General features: G+C 42.4%; 1 protein-coding gene across 1 annotated transcript in view; it reads left to right on the forward strand.

Moving 5' to 3' along the window:
• Window positions 1–11,109: 11,109 nt before the first annotated feature.
• Window positions 11,110–17,069, forward strand: part of chrm3b (cholinergic receptor, muscarinic 3b) — a 106,758-nt gene continuing 100,798 nt past the window's right edge. Inside the window, exon 1 of the mRNA XM_090217883.1 lies at window positions 11,110–11,228. The gene's annotated coding sequence lies outside the window, so the exon portion shown is untranslated. The remainder of the gene's footprint in view (window positions 11,229–17,069) is intronic.

Genomic DNA, 17,069 nt, shown 5'->3' on the forward strand with positions numbered 1-17,069 from the left:
ACCTCAGGTTCTTATTGTGAGGGGCCATTTCTCTGGAAGCCTGACCTCTGGTTCTTATTGTGAGGGGCCATTTCTCTGGTAGCCTGACCTCTGGTTCTTATTGTGAGGGGCCATTTCCCTGGAAGCCTGACCTCTGGTTCTTATTGTGAGGGGCCATTTCCCTGGAAGCCTGACCTCTGGTTCTTATTGTGAGGGGCCATTTCTCTGATAGCCTGACCTCTGATTCTTAACGTGAGGGGCCATTTCTCTGGTAGCCTGATCTCTGGTTCTTATTGTGATGGGCCATTTCTCTGGTAGCCTGACCTCTGGTTCTTAACGTGAGGGGCCATTTCTCTGGTAGCCTGACCTCTGGTTCTTATTGTGAGGGGCCATTTCTCTGGTAGCCTGACCTCTGGTTCTTAACGCGAGGGGCCATTTCTCTGGTAGCCTGACCTCTGATACTTAACGTGAGGGGCCATTTTTCTGGTATCCTGACCTTAGACTAAAATAATCACCTTCTGTTATTCAAACGTTTATAGTCTCACAAAGGGACTCTAACCGGTTGATTTAAACATGTAGTCATAGTCTCATAAAGGGAATCTAACAGTTGATTTAAACGTTTAGTCTAACAGCACTCAGTCTTTACAGCAATCTAACCCAGCTGGATGGCAATCTCTAAAAGTAGTGGTTCTGGAGCAGCATGAGTGCACGCTGTGTCTGGGTGGAGTCTGGAGTTGCTAGGGCAATGGGCCTCCCTGATCTAGGTGGAGTCTGGAGTCGCTAGGGCAACGGGCCTCCCTGCTCTGGGTGGAGTCTGGAGTCGCTAGGGCAACGGACCTCCCTGCTCTGGGTGGAGTCTGGAGTTGCTAGGGCAACGGGCCTCCCTGCTCTGGGTGGAGTCTGGAGTTGCTAGGGCAACGGGCCTCCCTGCTCTGGGTGGAGTCTGGAATCGCTAGGGCAACGGGCCTCCCTGCTCTGGGTGGAGTCTGGAATCGATAGCAGTACAGATTACTGATCCAATGGGCTTTGACTTCTGAAACACTGTAGAAAGATAACACAATATGATGACCCCAGTCACCTTAATAATTCAGTCCCTTACTTAGATTAACTAGCAAGTTAAGGGTCATGTTCATGCAGAATTCATTTTTCCACACCAAAAAAAAAAAAGATAAAACACTTTTAAGAAATATCTTGCTGAGTTTTGTTAAACACAGATCTAAAATGGTTCTGATTGTAATTTCTGCTCGTCGTCAGACTAATGTTGTGCTTCAGTTGCACTTCTCCACTCTGGATGAGAATTCAGAACAGGCGTTCTATCAACAGACGGCGCTCTGACTACTTTACACCAGTCCTTTTCTCTGGTGTTGCCAGACGACCATTTCTCCCGTTAAAAATGCAATAATAATTTTTAAGGAAAACATTAGGAAATGTAGCTGGCCTCATTCTTCCTATGATAAACATTATACATCTGATGGCCGTGCTGCTGCTGCTGCCTTGTCATGGTCAGATCATTTACTTGTGTGGCTGCCAACCAAATAGCTTTGTACTTCTGTTGCCATCTGATGAAGATGAAGCTGTTTTCTGCCAAACGTATTGCAGTGATGTATTTCCTGTGAAGGAAAACTATAGCTGTACTCTATTGAGGTAAAAAAAACTAAAACATGGTTGACTTTCGATTTAAAACGTGACCCAAGTGACACAGCTGGACTCACCTGCTCCAGTTCTCCCGTTCTGCTATTTACAAACAAACACCTGACTGTCTCAACTGTTCTGGAGAACTACGATAAGCTTCATCATGTAAAATAAAGGGACAGGGTGTCACGCCCTGGTTTTTATTCTCTATTTTGGTTAGGCCAGGGTGTGACTAGGGTGGGCATTCTATGTTCTTTTTTCTATGTTTTTATATTTCTTTGTTTTTGGCCGGGTATGGTTCTCAATCAGGGACAGCTGTCTATCGTTGTCTCTGATTGGGAACCATACTTAGGCAGCCTTTTCCCACCTGTGTTTTGTGTGTAGTTATTTTCTGTTTTGTTTGTAGTTATTTTCTGTTTTGTTGGTAGTTATTTCTGTTTTGTGTGTAGTTATTTTCTGTTTTGTTGGTAGTTATTTCTGTTTTGTGTGTAGTTATTTCTGTTTTGTGTGTAGTTATTTCTGTTTTGTGGGTAGTTATTTCTGTTTTGTTTGTAGTTATTTTCTGTTTTGTGAGTAGTTATTTTCTGTTTTGTTGGTAGTTATTTCTGTTTTGTGTGTAGTTATTTCTGTTTTGTGTGTAGTTATTTCTGTTTTGTGTGTAGTTATTTCTGTTTTGTGTGTAGTTATTTCTGTTTTGTGTGTAGTTATTTCTGTTTTGTGTGTAGTTATTTCTGTTTTGTGGGTAGTTATTTCTGTTTTGTGTGTAGTTATTTCTGTTTGGTGGGTAGTTATTTCTGTTTTGTGTGTAGTTATTTCTGTTTTGTGTGTAGTTATTTTCTGTTTTGTGTGTAGTTATTTCTGTTTTGTGTGTAGTTATTTTCTGTTTTGTGTGTAGTTATTTCTGTTTTGTGTGTAGTTATTTTCTGTTTTGTGTGTAGTTATTTCTGTTTTGTGTGTAGTTATTTCTGTTTTGTGGGTAGTTATTTCTGTTTTGTGTGTAGTTATTTCTGTTTTGTGTGTAGTTATTTCTGTTTTGTGTGTAGTTATTTCTGTTTTGTGTGTAGTTATTTCTGTTTTGTGTGTAGTTATTTTCTGTTTTGTGTGTAGTTATTTCTGTTTTGTGTGTAGTTATTTTCTGTTTTGTGTGTAGTTATTTCTGTTTTGTGTGTAGTTATTTTCTGTTTTGTGTGTAGTTATTTCTGTTTTGTGTGTAGTTATTTCTGTTTTGTGGGTAGTTATTTCTGTTTTGTGGGTAGTTATTTCTGTTTTGTGTGTAGTTATTTCTGTTTTGTGTGTAGTTATTTCTGTTTTGTGTGTAGTTATTTCTGTTTTGTGTGTAGTTATTTCTGTTTTGTGTGTAGTTATTTCTGTTTTGTGGGTAGTTATTTCTGTTTTGTGGGTAGTTATTTCTGTTTTGTGGGTAGTTATTTCTGTTTTGTGTGTAGTTATTTCTGTTTTGTGTGTAGTTATTTCTGTTTTGTGGGTAGTTATTTCTGTTTTGTGTGTAGTTATTTCTGTTTTGTGTGTAGTTATTTTCTGTTTTGTGTGTAGTTATTTCTGTTTTGTGGGTAGTTATTTCTGTTTTGTGTGTAGTTATTTCTGTTTTGTGTGTAGTTATTTCTGTTTTGTGGGTAGTTATTTCTGTTTTGTGTGTAGTTATTTCTGTTTTGTGTGTAGTTATTTCTGTTTTGTGTGTAGTTATTTCTGTTTTGTGGGTAGTTATTTCTGTTTTGTGGGTAGTTATTTCTGTTTTGTGTGTAGTTATTTCTGTTTTGTGGGTAGTTATTTCTGTTTTGTGTGTAGTTATTTCTTTTTTGTGTGTAGTTATTTCTGTTTTGTGGGTAGTTATTTCTGTTTTGTGGGTAGTTATTTCTGTTTTGTGTGTAGTTATTTCTGTTTTGTGGGTAGTTATTTCTGTTTTGTGTGTAGTTATTTCTGTTTTGTGTGTAGTCATTTCTGTTTTGTGTGTCTGCACCAGACAGAACTGTTTTGTTTGTGCCGCTTTGTTAATTTTTTGTTCTAGTGTTCAGTTGTATTGAAGAAATCATGAACACGTACAACGCTGCACCTTGGTCCTCTTCTTCAAACAGCCGTGAAATGAGGAACGTGTTCTGCTTTATCTCCTAACGTATTGTACCAGTTGACTGTAGGTCATTTTTTAAAAAGCAGCTACAAATATTAAAATCTATTGAAAATCTTTAAATAGTTTCAACGGTATTGATGGTATTGAAAAACCATCCAGCGGATACCCCCGAATACGGTATATATACGGTATACAGCCCAAGACCCTGGTGTACAGTATACAGCCCAAGACCACGGTATACGGTATAGAGCCCAAGACCCCGGTATACAGCCCAAGACCCCGGTATACGGTATACAGCCCTAGACCCCGGTATACAGCCCAAGACCCCGGTGTACGGTATACAGCCCAAGACCCCGGTATACAGCCCAAGACCCCGGTGTACGGTATACAGCCCAAGACCCCGGTATACAGCCCAAGACCCCGGTGTACGGTATACAGCCCAAGACCCCGGTATACAGCCCAAGACCCCGGTGTATGGTATATATACACGGTATACAGCCCAAGACCCTGGTGTACGGTATATATATATGGTATACAGCCCAAGGCCCCGGTGTACGGTATATATACACGGTATACAGCCCAAGACCCTGGTGTACGGTATATATATGGTATACAGCCCAAGGCCCCGGTGTACGGTATATATACACAGTATACAGCCCAAGGCCCCGGGGTACGGTATATATACATGGTATACAGCCCAAGACCCTGGTATACAGTATATATACACAGTATACAGCCCAAGGCCCCGGGGTACGGTATATATACATGGTATACAGCCCAAGACCCCGGTGTACGGTATATATACACGGTATACAGCCCAAGACCCCGGTGTACGGTATATATATACGGTATACAGCCCCAGACCCCGGTGTACGGTATATATACACGGTATACAGCCCAAGACCCCGATGTACGGTATATATACACGGTATACAGCCCAAGACTCCTGTGTACGGTATATATATACGGTATACACACCAAGACCCCGGTATACAGCCCAAATCCCTGGTATATGTTATACGGTATATGGTGTACAGCCCAAGTCCCTGGTATAAGTTATACGGTATATGGTATACAGCCCAAGTCCCTGGTATATGTTATACGGTATATGGTGTACAGCCCAAGTCCCTGGTATAAGTTATACGGTATATGGTGTACAGCCCAAGTCCCTGGTATATGTTATATGGTATATGGTGTACAGCCCAAGCCCCTGGTATATGTTATATGGTATATGGTGTACAGCCCACTTTTTAGGCAGTATGGTTTTTGATCTGTTGATCTCTTAAATTACATTCTGTTTTGGGAAAATAAAATGCCCAAATATTTGCAGGCCTAGTCAGTTGTCTGGGTTGCCTGTCACATCCCCAGTCAGACCATACAGAGATTTAACATGGACAAAGACCATATTAAAGAAGCTGAGCCTACAGTCATGATTCATTAGACAGGCACATATTGGTTTCTGTTCAAAGTGCTTTAAAAAGATACAATCTGCAATATGTGCTGCCGGTCAGCTTTATAGCCGACCAAGTGGCGGGGCTGACTTTAAACAACAACAACAAAACAAATTCAGGATTGTGGCTTTAATGAACAACCCAACAATGTAAAACCGTTCATCTCACCAGGTCAGTCCATTATCAGATCTCTCTGTCCCCGACACTAACAGGGCAAAACCAATGTGTGAGAGTTCAAAGACATATTAAACACTACACTGGCACCCTATTCCCTATGGGGGCTGGTCAACAGTAGTGTTCTATATAGGGAATAGGGCTCTGGTCAACAGTAGTGTTCTATATAGGGAATAGGGCTCTGGTCAACAGTAGTGTTCTATATAGGGAATAGGGCTCTGGTCAACAGTAGTGTTCTATATAGGGAATAGGGCTCTGGTCAACAGTAGTGTTCTATATAGGGAATAGGGCTCTGGTCAACAGTAGTGTTCTATATAGGGAATAGGGCTCTGGTCAACAGTAGTGTTCTATATAGGGAATAGGGCCCTGGTCAACAGTAGTGTTCTATATAGGGAATAGGGCTCTGGTCAACAGTAGTGTTCTATATAGGGAATAGGGCTCTGGTCAACAGTAGTGTTCTATATAGGGAATAGGGCCCTGGTCAACAGTAGTGTTCTATATAGGGAATAGGGCTCTGGTCAACAGTAGTGTTCTATATAGGGAATAGGGCTCTGGTCAACAGTAGTGTTCTATATAGGGAATAGGGCTCTGGTCAACAGTAGTGTTCTATATAGGGATTAGGGCCCTGGTCAACAGTAGTGTTCTATATAGGGAATAGGGCTCTGGTCAACAGTAGTGTACTATATAGGGAATAGGGCTCTGGTCAACAGTAGTGTTCTATATAGGGAATAGGGCCCTGGTCAACAGTAGTGTTCTATGTAGGGAATAGGGCTCTGGTCAACAGTAGTGTTCTATATAGGGAATAGGGCCCTGGTCAACAGTAGCGTTCTATATAGGGAATAGGGCTCTGGTCAACAGTATTGTTCTATATAGGGAATAGGGCTCTGGTCAACAGTAGTGTACTATATAGGGAATAGGGCTCTGGTCAACAGTAGTGTTCTATATAGGGAATAGGGCTCTGGTCAACAGTACTGTTCTATATAGGGAATAGGGCTCTGGTCAACAGTAGTGTACTATATAGGGAATAGGGCTCTGGTCAACAGTACTGTTCTATATGGGGAATAGGGCTCTGGTCAACAGTAGTGTTCTATATGGGGAATAGGGCTCTGGTCAACAGTAGTGTTCTACATAGGGAATAGGGCTCTGGTCAACAGTAGTGTTCTATATAGGGACTAGGGATCTGGTCAACAGTAGTGTTCTATATAGGGAATAGGGATCTGGTCAACAGTAGTGTACTATATAGGGAATAGGGCTCTGGTCAACAGTAGTGTACTATATAGGGAATAGGGCTCTGGTCAACAGTAGTGTACTATATAGGGAATAGGGCTCTGGTCAACAGTAGTGTACTATATAGGGAATAGGGCTCTGGTCAACAGTAGTGTTCTATATAGGGATTAGGGCTCTGGTCAACAGTAGTGTTCTATATAGGGATTAGGGCTCTGGTCAACAGTAGTGTTCTATATGGGGAATAGGGCTCTGGTCAACAGTAGTGTTCTATATAGGGAATAGGGCTCTGGTCAACAGTAGTGTTCTATATGGGGAATAGGGCTCTGGTCAACAGTAGTGTTCTATATAGGGAATAGGGCTCTGGTCAACAGTAGTGTTCTATATAGGGAATAGGGCCCTGGTCAACAGTAGTGTTCTAAATAGGGAATAGGGCCCTGGTCAACAGTAGTGTTCTAGATAGGGAATAGGGCTCTGGTCAACAGTAGTGTTCTATATGGGGAATAGGGCTCTGGTTAACAGTAGTGTTCTATATAGGGAATAGGGCTCTGGTCAACAGTAGTGTTCTATATAGGGAATAGGGCTCTGGTCAACAGTAGTGTTCTATATAGGGAATAGGGCCCTGGTCAACAGTAGTGTTCTATATAGGGAATAGGGCTCTGGTCAACAGTAGTGTGCACTACGAAGGGAATAGGGTGCTATTTGGAACGTCATGTTTCTGTCTGGACAGCTTCATGACGGCAGAATATTACAATACAAGGAAAACCTTTTTCATTTAATAAACAATGTTTTATTTGAGATGTGACATGCAGATAACAACTGTCTGTTGTCTGTGGCTTCCTAGTGCAACACAAGGCTGGTCCTGTCTTCATCAGATATCTTCTGACGCTTGTCGAGTTATATTTCTGATCCTTTTATAGTGGGTTGAGGTTACCATTCAGTAATATTTATATATCTGTTATAGTGGGTTGAGGTTACCATTCAGTAATATTTATATATCTTTTATAGTGGGTTGAGGTTACCATTCAGTAATATTTATATATCTTTTATAGTGGGTTGAGGTTACCATTCAGTAATATTTATATATCTGTTATAGTGGGTTGAGGTTACCATTCAGTAATATGTATATATCTTTTATAGTGGGTTGAGGTTACCATTCAGTAATATTTATATATCTTTTATAGTGGGTTGAGGTTACCATTCAGTAATATTTATATATCTTTTATAGTGGGTTGAGGTTACCATTCAGTAATATTTATATATCTGTTATAGTGGGTTGAGGTTACCATTCAGTAATATTTATATATCTGTTATAGTGGGTTGAGGTTACCATTCAGTAATATTTATATATCTGTTATAGTGGGTTGAGGTTACCATTCAGTAATATTTATATATCTGTTATAGTGGGTTGAGGTTACCATTCAGTAATATTTATATATCTTTTATAGTGGGTTGAGGTTACCATTCAGTAATATTTATATATCTGTTATAGTGGGTTGAGGTTACCATTCAGTAATATTTATATATCTGTTATAGTGGGTTGAGGTTACCATTTAGTAATATTTATATATCTGTTATAGTGGGTTGAGGTTACCATTCAGTAATATTTATATATCTGTTATAGTGGGTTGAGGTTACCATTCAGTAATATTTATATATCTGTTATAGTGGGTTGAGGTTACCATTCAGTAATATTTATATATCTGTTATAGTGGGTTGAGGTTACCATTCAGTAATATTTATATATCTGTTATAGTGGGTTGAGGTTACCATTCAGTTATATTTCTGATCCTTTTATAGTGGGTTGAGGTTACCATTCAGTTATATTTATATATCTGTTATAGTAGGTTGAGGTTACCATTCAGTTATATTTCTGATCCTTTTATAGTGGGTTGAGGTTACCATTCAGTTATATTTATATATCTGTTATAGTGGGTTGAGGTTACCATTCAGTAATATTTATATATCTGTTATAGTGGGTTGAGGTTACCATTCAGTAATATTTATATATCTGTTATAGTGGGTTGAGGTTACCATTCAGTAATATTTATATATCTGTTATAGTGGGTTGAGGTTACCATTCAGTTATATTTATATATCTTTTATAGTGGTTTGAGGTTACCATTCAGTAATATTTATATATCTGTTATAGTGGGTTGAGGTTACCATTCAGTAATATTTATATATCTTTTATAGTGGGTTGAGGTTACCATTCAGTAATATTTATATATCTGTTATAGTGGGTTGAGGTTACCATTCAGTAATATTTATATATCTTTTATAGTGGGTTGAGGTTACCATTCAGTAATATTCCTGATCCTTTTATAGTGGGTTGAGGTTACCATTCAGTAATATTTATATATCTGTTATAGTGGGTTGAGGTTACCATTCAGTAATATTTATATATCTGTTATAGTGGGTTGAGGTTACCATTCAGTAATATTTATATATCTGTTATAGTGGGTTGAGGTTACCATTCAGTAATATTTATATATCTGTTATAGTGGGTTGAGGTTACCATTCAGTAATATTTATATATCTGTTATAGTGGGTTGAGGTTACCATTCAGTAATATTTATATATCTGTTATAGTGGGTTGAGGTTACCATTCAGTAATATTTATATATCTGTTATAGTGGGTTGAGGTTACCATTCAGTAATATTTATATATCTGTTATAGTGGGTTGAGGTTACCATTCAGTAATATTTATATATCTTTTATAGTGGTTTGAGGTTACCATTCAGTAATATTTATATATCTGTTATAGTGGGTTGAGGTTACCATTCAGTAATATTTATATATCTGTTATAGTGGGTTGAGGTTACCATTCAGTAATATTTATATATCTGTTATAGTGGGTTGAGGTTACCATTCAGTAATATTTATATATCTGTTATAGTGGGTTGAGGTTACCATTCAGTAATATTTATATATCTGTTATAGTGGGTTGAGGTTACCATTCAGTAATATTTATATATCTCTTATAGTGGGTTGAGGTTACCATTCAGTAATATTTATATATCTGTTATAGTGGGTTGAGGTTACCATTCAGTAATATTTATATATCTGTTATAGTGGGTTGAGGTTACCATTCAGTAATATTTATATATCTGTTATAGTGGGTTGAGGTTACCATTCAGTAATATTTATATATCTGTTATAGTGGGTTAAGGTTAGCATTCAGTAATATTTATATATCTGTTATAGTGGGTTGAGGTTACCATTCAGTAATATTTATATATCTGTTATAGTGGGTTGAGGTTACCATTCAGTAATATTTATATATCTGTTATAGTGGGTTGAGGTTACCATTCAGTAATATTTATATATCTGTTATAGTGGGTTGAGGTTACCATTCAGTAATATTTATATATCTGTTATAGTGGGTTGAGGTTACCATTCAGTAATATTTATATATCTGTTATAGTGGGTTGAGGTTACCATTCAGTAATATTTATATATCTGTTATAGTGGGTTAAGGTTACCATTCAGTAATATTTATATATCTGTTATAGTGGGTTGAGGTTACCATTCAGTAATATTTATATATCTGTTATAGTGGGTTGAGGTTACCATTCAGTAATATTTATATATCTGTTATAGTGGGTTGAGGTTACCATTCAGTAATATTTATATATCTGTTATAGTGGGTTGAGGTTACCATTCAGTAATATTTATATATCTGTTATAGTGGGTTGAGGTTACCATTCAGTAATATTTATATATCTGTTATAGTGGGTTGAGGTTACCATTCAGTAATATTTATATATCTGTTATAGTGGGTTGAGGTTACCATTCAGTAATATTTATATATCTGTTATAGTGGGTTGAGGTTACCATTCAGTAATATTTATATATCTGTTATAGTGGGTTGAGGTTACCATTCAGTAATATTTATATATCTGTTATAGTGGGTTGAGGTTACCATTCAGTAATATTTATATATCTGCTATAGTGGGTTGAGGTTACCATTCAGTAATATTTATATATCTGTTATAGTGGGTTGAGGTTACCATTCAGTAATATTTATATATCTGTTATAGTGGGTTGAGGTTACCATTCAGTAATATTTATATATCTGTTATAGTGGGTTGAGGTTACCATTCAGTAATATTTATATATCTGTTATAGTGGGTTGAGGTTACCATTCAGTAATATTTATATATCTGCTATAGTGGGTTGAGGTTACCATTCAGTAATATTTATATATCTGTTATAGTGGGTTGAGGTTACCATTCAGTAATATTTATATATCTGCTATAGTGGGTTGAGGTTACCATTCAGTAATATTTATGATCCTTTCATAGTGGGTTGGAGACACATTTCTGTCTCATGTGGATTAATTAAATATTTTTCTTCTTCTGTGTTTGTTCTTCTCTAGTTCACCAGGAGCCTATCTGATGAACACACTCCATGACTATCTGGAGTTACTACATGTAGAACAGATATAACCATTATATTATTCTCTAGTTCCCCTTCACCAGGAGCCTATCTGATGAACACACTCCATAACTATCTGGAGTTACTACATGTAGAACAGATATAACCATTATATTATTCTCTAGTTCCCCTTCACCAGGAGCCTATCTGATGAACACACTCCATGGTCAGGGGACTGCAGAGATACTGGACGGCATTCCTACCAGAGGTGACATCTAGTGGCAACTTCACTCCCAACATATTGGTAAGTTCCCACATGCTACTACTACTGCAAAGAGTCCTTCAGAGGCAGACTACCAGTCTTAGGTAGTCCTACTGCAAAGAGTCCTTCAGAGGCAGACTACCAGTCTTAGTTAGTCCTGAAGGGTTAAGTTTCCTACTGCATAGAGTCATTCAGAGGCAGAATACCAGTCTTAGTTAGTCCTACTGCATAGAGTCATTCAGAGGCAGAATACCAGTCTTAGTTAGTCCTACTGCATAGAGTCATTCAGAGGCAGAATACCAGTCTTAGTTAGTCCTACTGCAAAGAGTCCTTCAGAGGCAGACTACCAGTCTTAGTTAGTCCTACTGCAAAGAGTCATTCAGAGGCAGAATACCAGTCTTAGTTAGTCCTGAAGGGTTAAGGTCTCCTGCTGCATAGAGTCATTCAGAGGCAGAATACCAGTCTTAGTTAGTCCTACTGCAAAGAGTCCTTCAGAGGCAGACTACCAGTCTTAGTTAGTCCTACTGCAAAGAGTCCTTCAGAGGCAGACTACCAGTCTTAGTTAGTCCTACTGCAAAGAGTCCTTCAGAGGCAGAATACCAGTCTTAGTTAGTCCTACTGCATAGAGTCATTCAGAGGTAGAATACCAGTCTTAGTTAGTCCTACTGCATAGAGTCATTCAGAGGCAGAATACCAGTCTTAGTTAGTCCTACTGCATAGAGTCATTCAGAGGCAGACTACCAGTCTTAGTTAGTCCTGCTGCATAGAGTCATTCAGAGGCAGAATACCAGTCTTAGTTAGTCCTGCTGTATAGAGTCATTCAGAGGCAGAATACCAGTCTTAGTTAGTCCTACTGCATAGAGTCATTCAGAGGCAGAATAACAGTCTTCAGTCCTGAAGGGTTAAGGTCTCCTGCTACATAGTGTCATTCAGAGGCAGGATACCAGTCTTAGTTAGTCCTACTGCAAAGAGTCATTCAGAGGCAGAATAACAGTCTTAGTTAGTCCTACTGCATACAGTCATTCAGAGGCAGAATACCAGTCTTAGTTAGTCCTGCTGTGTTGCTGAAGGTTGTTCCAGACACTTCCCTATCAAGGTGAAGCCTACACTGATAAACACACACTGTGATTGGTGTTCAGTACTGTACCTCTAAACTCATTCTGTGGTCTCTCATCAACTTATCAGAGGGGGTTTACAATACAGCTGGGCCAAGCACTGTTTTGGCTGCCTCTATTAAAGTCACAGCACTGTGTATTACTGGGGGCGTGTGGGGGGAGGTGAGAATGGGTTTCAGATGTTTTCAGAAGAGGATCAGGGACTCTGCTGTCCTAGTTCCCTGGGGGAAGCTGGTTCCACCATTGGGGTGTCAGGACAGAGAAGAACTTGAACCGGGCTGAACGGGAGCTGCCCTCCTGTAGGGGCTTGGAGGGCCAAGAGACCAGAGGTGGCAGAACGGAGTACTCAGGTTGGGGTGTAGAGTTTTGAGCAGAGCCTGAAGGAAGGAAGGGGCAGCTCCTCTTGCTGTTCCGTAGGCAAGGACCATGGTCTTGTAGTGGATGAGAGCTTCGACTGGAAGTCAGTGGCGTGTGCGGAAGAGTGGGGTGCTACTTGCAGTAGTCCAGACGGGAGATGACAAGTGCCTGGATTAGGACCTGCGCCACTTCCTGTGTGAGGTAGGGTCGTACTCTACAGATGTTCCACTTCCTGTGTGAGGTAGGGTCGTACTCTACAGATGTTCCACTTCCTGTGTGAGGTAGGGTCGTACTCTACAGATGTTCCTCTTCCTGTGTGAGGTAGAGTCGTACTCTACAGATGTTCCACTTCCTGTGTGAGGTAGGGTCGTACTCTACAGATGTTGTAGAGCATGCACCAGCAGGAGCATGTCACTGCTTTGATGTTTGTGGAGAACGACAGGGTGTTGTCCAGGGTCATGCCAAGGTGCTTTGCACTCTGGGATAGAGAGGACTTTGAGCGGGCAGGGCTTCCCCAGGAGGAAGAGCAGTTCTGTCTTGTCCAGGTTGAGCTTGAGGTGGTGGGCCGACATCCAAGCTGAGATATCTGCCAGGCACGCAGAGATGCATCTCACCACCTGGGTGTCAGAAGGGGGGAAGGAGAAAAGTAGTTGAGTGTCATCCGCATAGCAGTGATAGGAGAGACCATGTGAGGATATGACGGAGCTGAGTGACTTGGTCTATAGAGAGGAGAGGAGAGGTCCATCCTCATAGCAGTGATAGGAGAGACCAGGTGAGGATATGACAGAGCTGAGTGACTTGGTGTAGAGAGAGAAGAGGAGAGGTCCATCCTCATAGCAGTGATAAGAGAGACCATGTGAGGATATGACAGAGCTGAGTGACTTGGTCTATAGAGAGGAGAGGTCCATCCTTATAGCAGTGATAGGAGAGACCATGTGAGGATATGACAGAGCTGAGTGACTTAGTGTATAGAGAGAAGGGGAGAGGGCCTAGAACCGAGCCCTGGGGGACACCAGTAGTGAGAGTACGTGGTTCAGACCCAGATCCTCGTCACCTGGTAGAAGTGGCCTCCAGTAGTGTGGAGAACCTGAGATGCCTGAGACGCCCAGCCCTGAGAGGGTGGAGCCTGAGACGCCCAGCCCTGAGAGGGTGGAGAGGAGGATCTGATAGAGCCTGAGACGCCTAGCCCTGAGAGGGTGGAGAGGAGGATCTGATAGAGCCTGAGACGCCTAGCCCTGAGAGTGTGGAGAGGAGGATCTGATAGAGCCTGAGACACCCAACCCTGAGAGGGTGGATAGGAGGATCTGATAGAGCCTGAGACGCCCAGCCCTGAGAGGGTGGGGCCTGAGACGCCCAGCCCTGAGAGGGTGGAGAGGAGGATCTGATAGAGCCTGAGACGCCTAGCCCTGAGAGGGTGGAGAGGAGGGTCTGATAGAGCCTGAGACGCCCAGCCCTGAGAGGGTGGAGAGGAGGATCTGATAGAGCCTGAGACACCCAGCCCTGAGAGGGTGGAGAGGAGGATCTGATAGAGCCTGAGACACCCAGCCCTGAGAGGGTGGAGAGGAGCATCTGATAGAGCCTGAGACGCCCAGCCCTGAGAGGGTGGAGAGGAGGATCTGATAGAGCCTGAGACACCCAACCCTGAGAGGGTGGAGAGGAGGATCTGATAGAGCCTGAGACGCCCAGCCCTGAGAGGGTGGAGAGGAGGATCTGATAGAGCCTGAGACGCCCAGCCCTGAGAGGGAGGAGAGGAGGATCTGATAGAGCCTGAGACACCCAGCCCTGAGAGGGTGGAGAGGAGCATCTGATAGAGCCTGAGACACCCAGCCCTGAGAGGGTGGAGAGGAGGATCTGATAGAGCCTGAGACGCCCAGCCCTGAGAGGGTGGAGAGGAGGATCTGATAGAGCCTGAGACACCCAGCCCTGAGAGGGTGGAGAGGAGGATCTGATAGAGCCTGAGACGCCCAGCCCTGAGAGGGTGGAGAGGAGGATCTGATAGAGCCTGAGACACCCAGCCCTGAGAGGGTGGAGAGGAGGATCTGATAGAGTCTGAGACGCCCAGCCCTGAGAGGGTGGAGAGGAGGATCTGATGGTTCACGGTGTCGAAGGCAGCGGATAGATCTAGGAAGATGAGAACAGAGGTTCAAGATTTAGCTTCGGCAGTGCGAAGAGTCTCTGTGACACATTTGAGCAATCTCGGTTGAGTGACCCATCTTGAAGTCTGACTGGTTAGGGTCAAGAAGATTGTTCTGAGAGATAGCATGTGAGTTGGTCAGAGACCGCGCACTCAAGTGTTTTGGAAAGAAAAGAAAGACGGGATACCGGTCTGTAATTTTAGACGTTAGGGGAGTCGAGTGTTGGAGAAAGTCTCCAGAGATGGTCTGGAGAAGTAAGAAGGGGATGGGGTTGAGCGGACAGGTTCATCTGGAGAGAGAGGGCAGAAAGAGGTCAAGGCGTAGGCTCTGTGTCGAGTGGGACCAGTGGACTCAATAGAGTGAATGAGGAGTGGATGTCGTCAACCTCCTTTTCAGATGGGTTGACAAAGTCGTCCGCAGAGAGAGAAAAGGGAGGGGGAGGGGTGGAGGATCAAGGAGGGAGGAGATGGTGGGATATAATTTTGTAGGGTTAGGCAGAAGCTTGAAATGGAGAGATGCTTTAGCAGTGGATACAGAGAAAGATAAGGTAGAGAGGAGGGAGTGGAAGGATGGTAGGTCCTCTGGAAGTCTAGTTTTCCTTAATTTTCTCTCAGCTGCTCGCCGCCCTGTTCTGTAAGCTTGCAATGAGGCTCTCATCCACGGAGCAGGAGGGGAGGGCCGAGCCGGCAGGTTGGAAAAGGGACAGTGCGAGCCATAGGATGCAGAAAGGTAGGAGAGTAGGGTTGAAGAGGCAGAATCAGGAGACAGGAGGCAGAAAGATTTAGCAGAAGGGAGAGATGACAGGATAGGAGAGGAGAGAGTAGTGGGAGAGAGAGAGACCACCTGGGTAAGGGCTGAGTGGTTAGGGTTGGAGGAAAGGGAGACAGAACAGGAAACAAAGTAGTGATCAGCGACCTGGATGGGGGGTTGCACTGAGATTAGTAGGCGAATAGCCTCTTGTAGAGATGAGGTCAATCGTATTGTCTGCCTTGTGACTGGGAGGGGACTGGGAAAGGATGAGGTCAAAAGAGGCAAGGAGGGGAAAGAAACGAATTGAAGGCAGATGTTGGGAGGTTGAAGTCGCCCAGTACGAAGAACGGTGAGCCATCATCAGGAAATGAGCTCATCAAAGTCTCAAGCTCATTGAGGAACTCTCCGAGGGCACCTGGTGGGCGATAGATGACGACAATGTGAAGCTGAAGTGGGCAAGAGACAGTGACATAATGGAATTCAAATTAGGAGATGGACAGGTGAGATAGGAGATGGACAGGTGAGAGAGGAGATGGACAGGTGAGAGAGGGAGAAAAGAGAAAATCTCCAGTTAGGAGAAATGAGTCGCCCTGTTCCACCACCGTGACGACCAGATGCTCTCGGACTATGAGAGAAAACGTAGTCAGATGAGGAGAGAGCAGCTGGAGTAGCAGTGTTCACTGAGGTGATCCATGTCTCTGTCAGGGACAAAAGGTCAAGGGTCAGAAGGGCAGCATAAGCTGAGATGAACTCTGTGTTCTTGACCGCAGATCGGCAGTTCTAAAATGCTGCCAGAGAACAATAATTCCACATGGGTTGTGTGCGTAGGGTACAATACATTAGAAGGGTTGTAGCCAAGGGTGTAGGGCAGCGTCTGTAAAGCCTGCAGGGATAGGAAGGAACTGGGACAGAAAACACACACATAGTTGCCAGCGATACAAAAGAGAAAATAATAAATAACTAGATAAGACACTGAAGTGGGAGAGTGGAGCCTTCCTCTCTGTCCTTCCTCCAACAACTCGGCAGAACCTTTTTTACTAATCTCAAATTGGCCTTTCAAAGTGAAAGAGCACACCTCCCGGGAACTAACTGCTGATTGCCTAGGAGAGGAGAAACCACTCCCCTTCCAATACATCCGCTGATTACCAAAACAAGTCACAATTTGCCCTGCCCCTTGATCCTGGTTGATGTGTCAACAATCATCTGCAAGTTAATAGCAGTCAGCAGTTCACACTCCAAGTAGGCTACTGGGAAGACAGGCAGCGGTTCACACTCCAAGTAGGGTACTGGGGAAACAGGAAGCACTTAAAGTAGATGGCCCTAGCTAGCAAAAAAGAAGGTACTAGTATCACGTTTCAGGAGAAGACCCAGATGCAGACAATGTCGAAGTAACAAATAGTTTATTACTACAACAGGGGGCATAACGACAGGTCAAGGGCAGGCAGAGGTCAATAACCCAGGGTGGTGTGACAAGGTACAGAACGGCAGGCAGTCTCAGGGTCAGGGCAGGCAGAGGTCAGTAATCC

Source organism: Oncorhynchus mykiss, chromosome 23 (assembly GCF_057628025.1).
Source record: "Oncorhynchus mykiss isolate SJ-2025 chromosome 23, ASM5762802v1, whole genome shotgun sequence".
Lineage (NCBI taxonomy): Eukaryota > Metazoa > Chordata > Actinopteri > Salmoniformes > Salmonidae > Oncorhynchus > Oncorhynchus mykiss.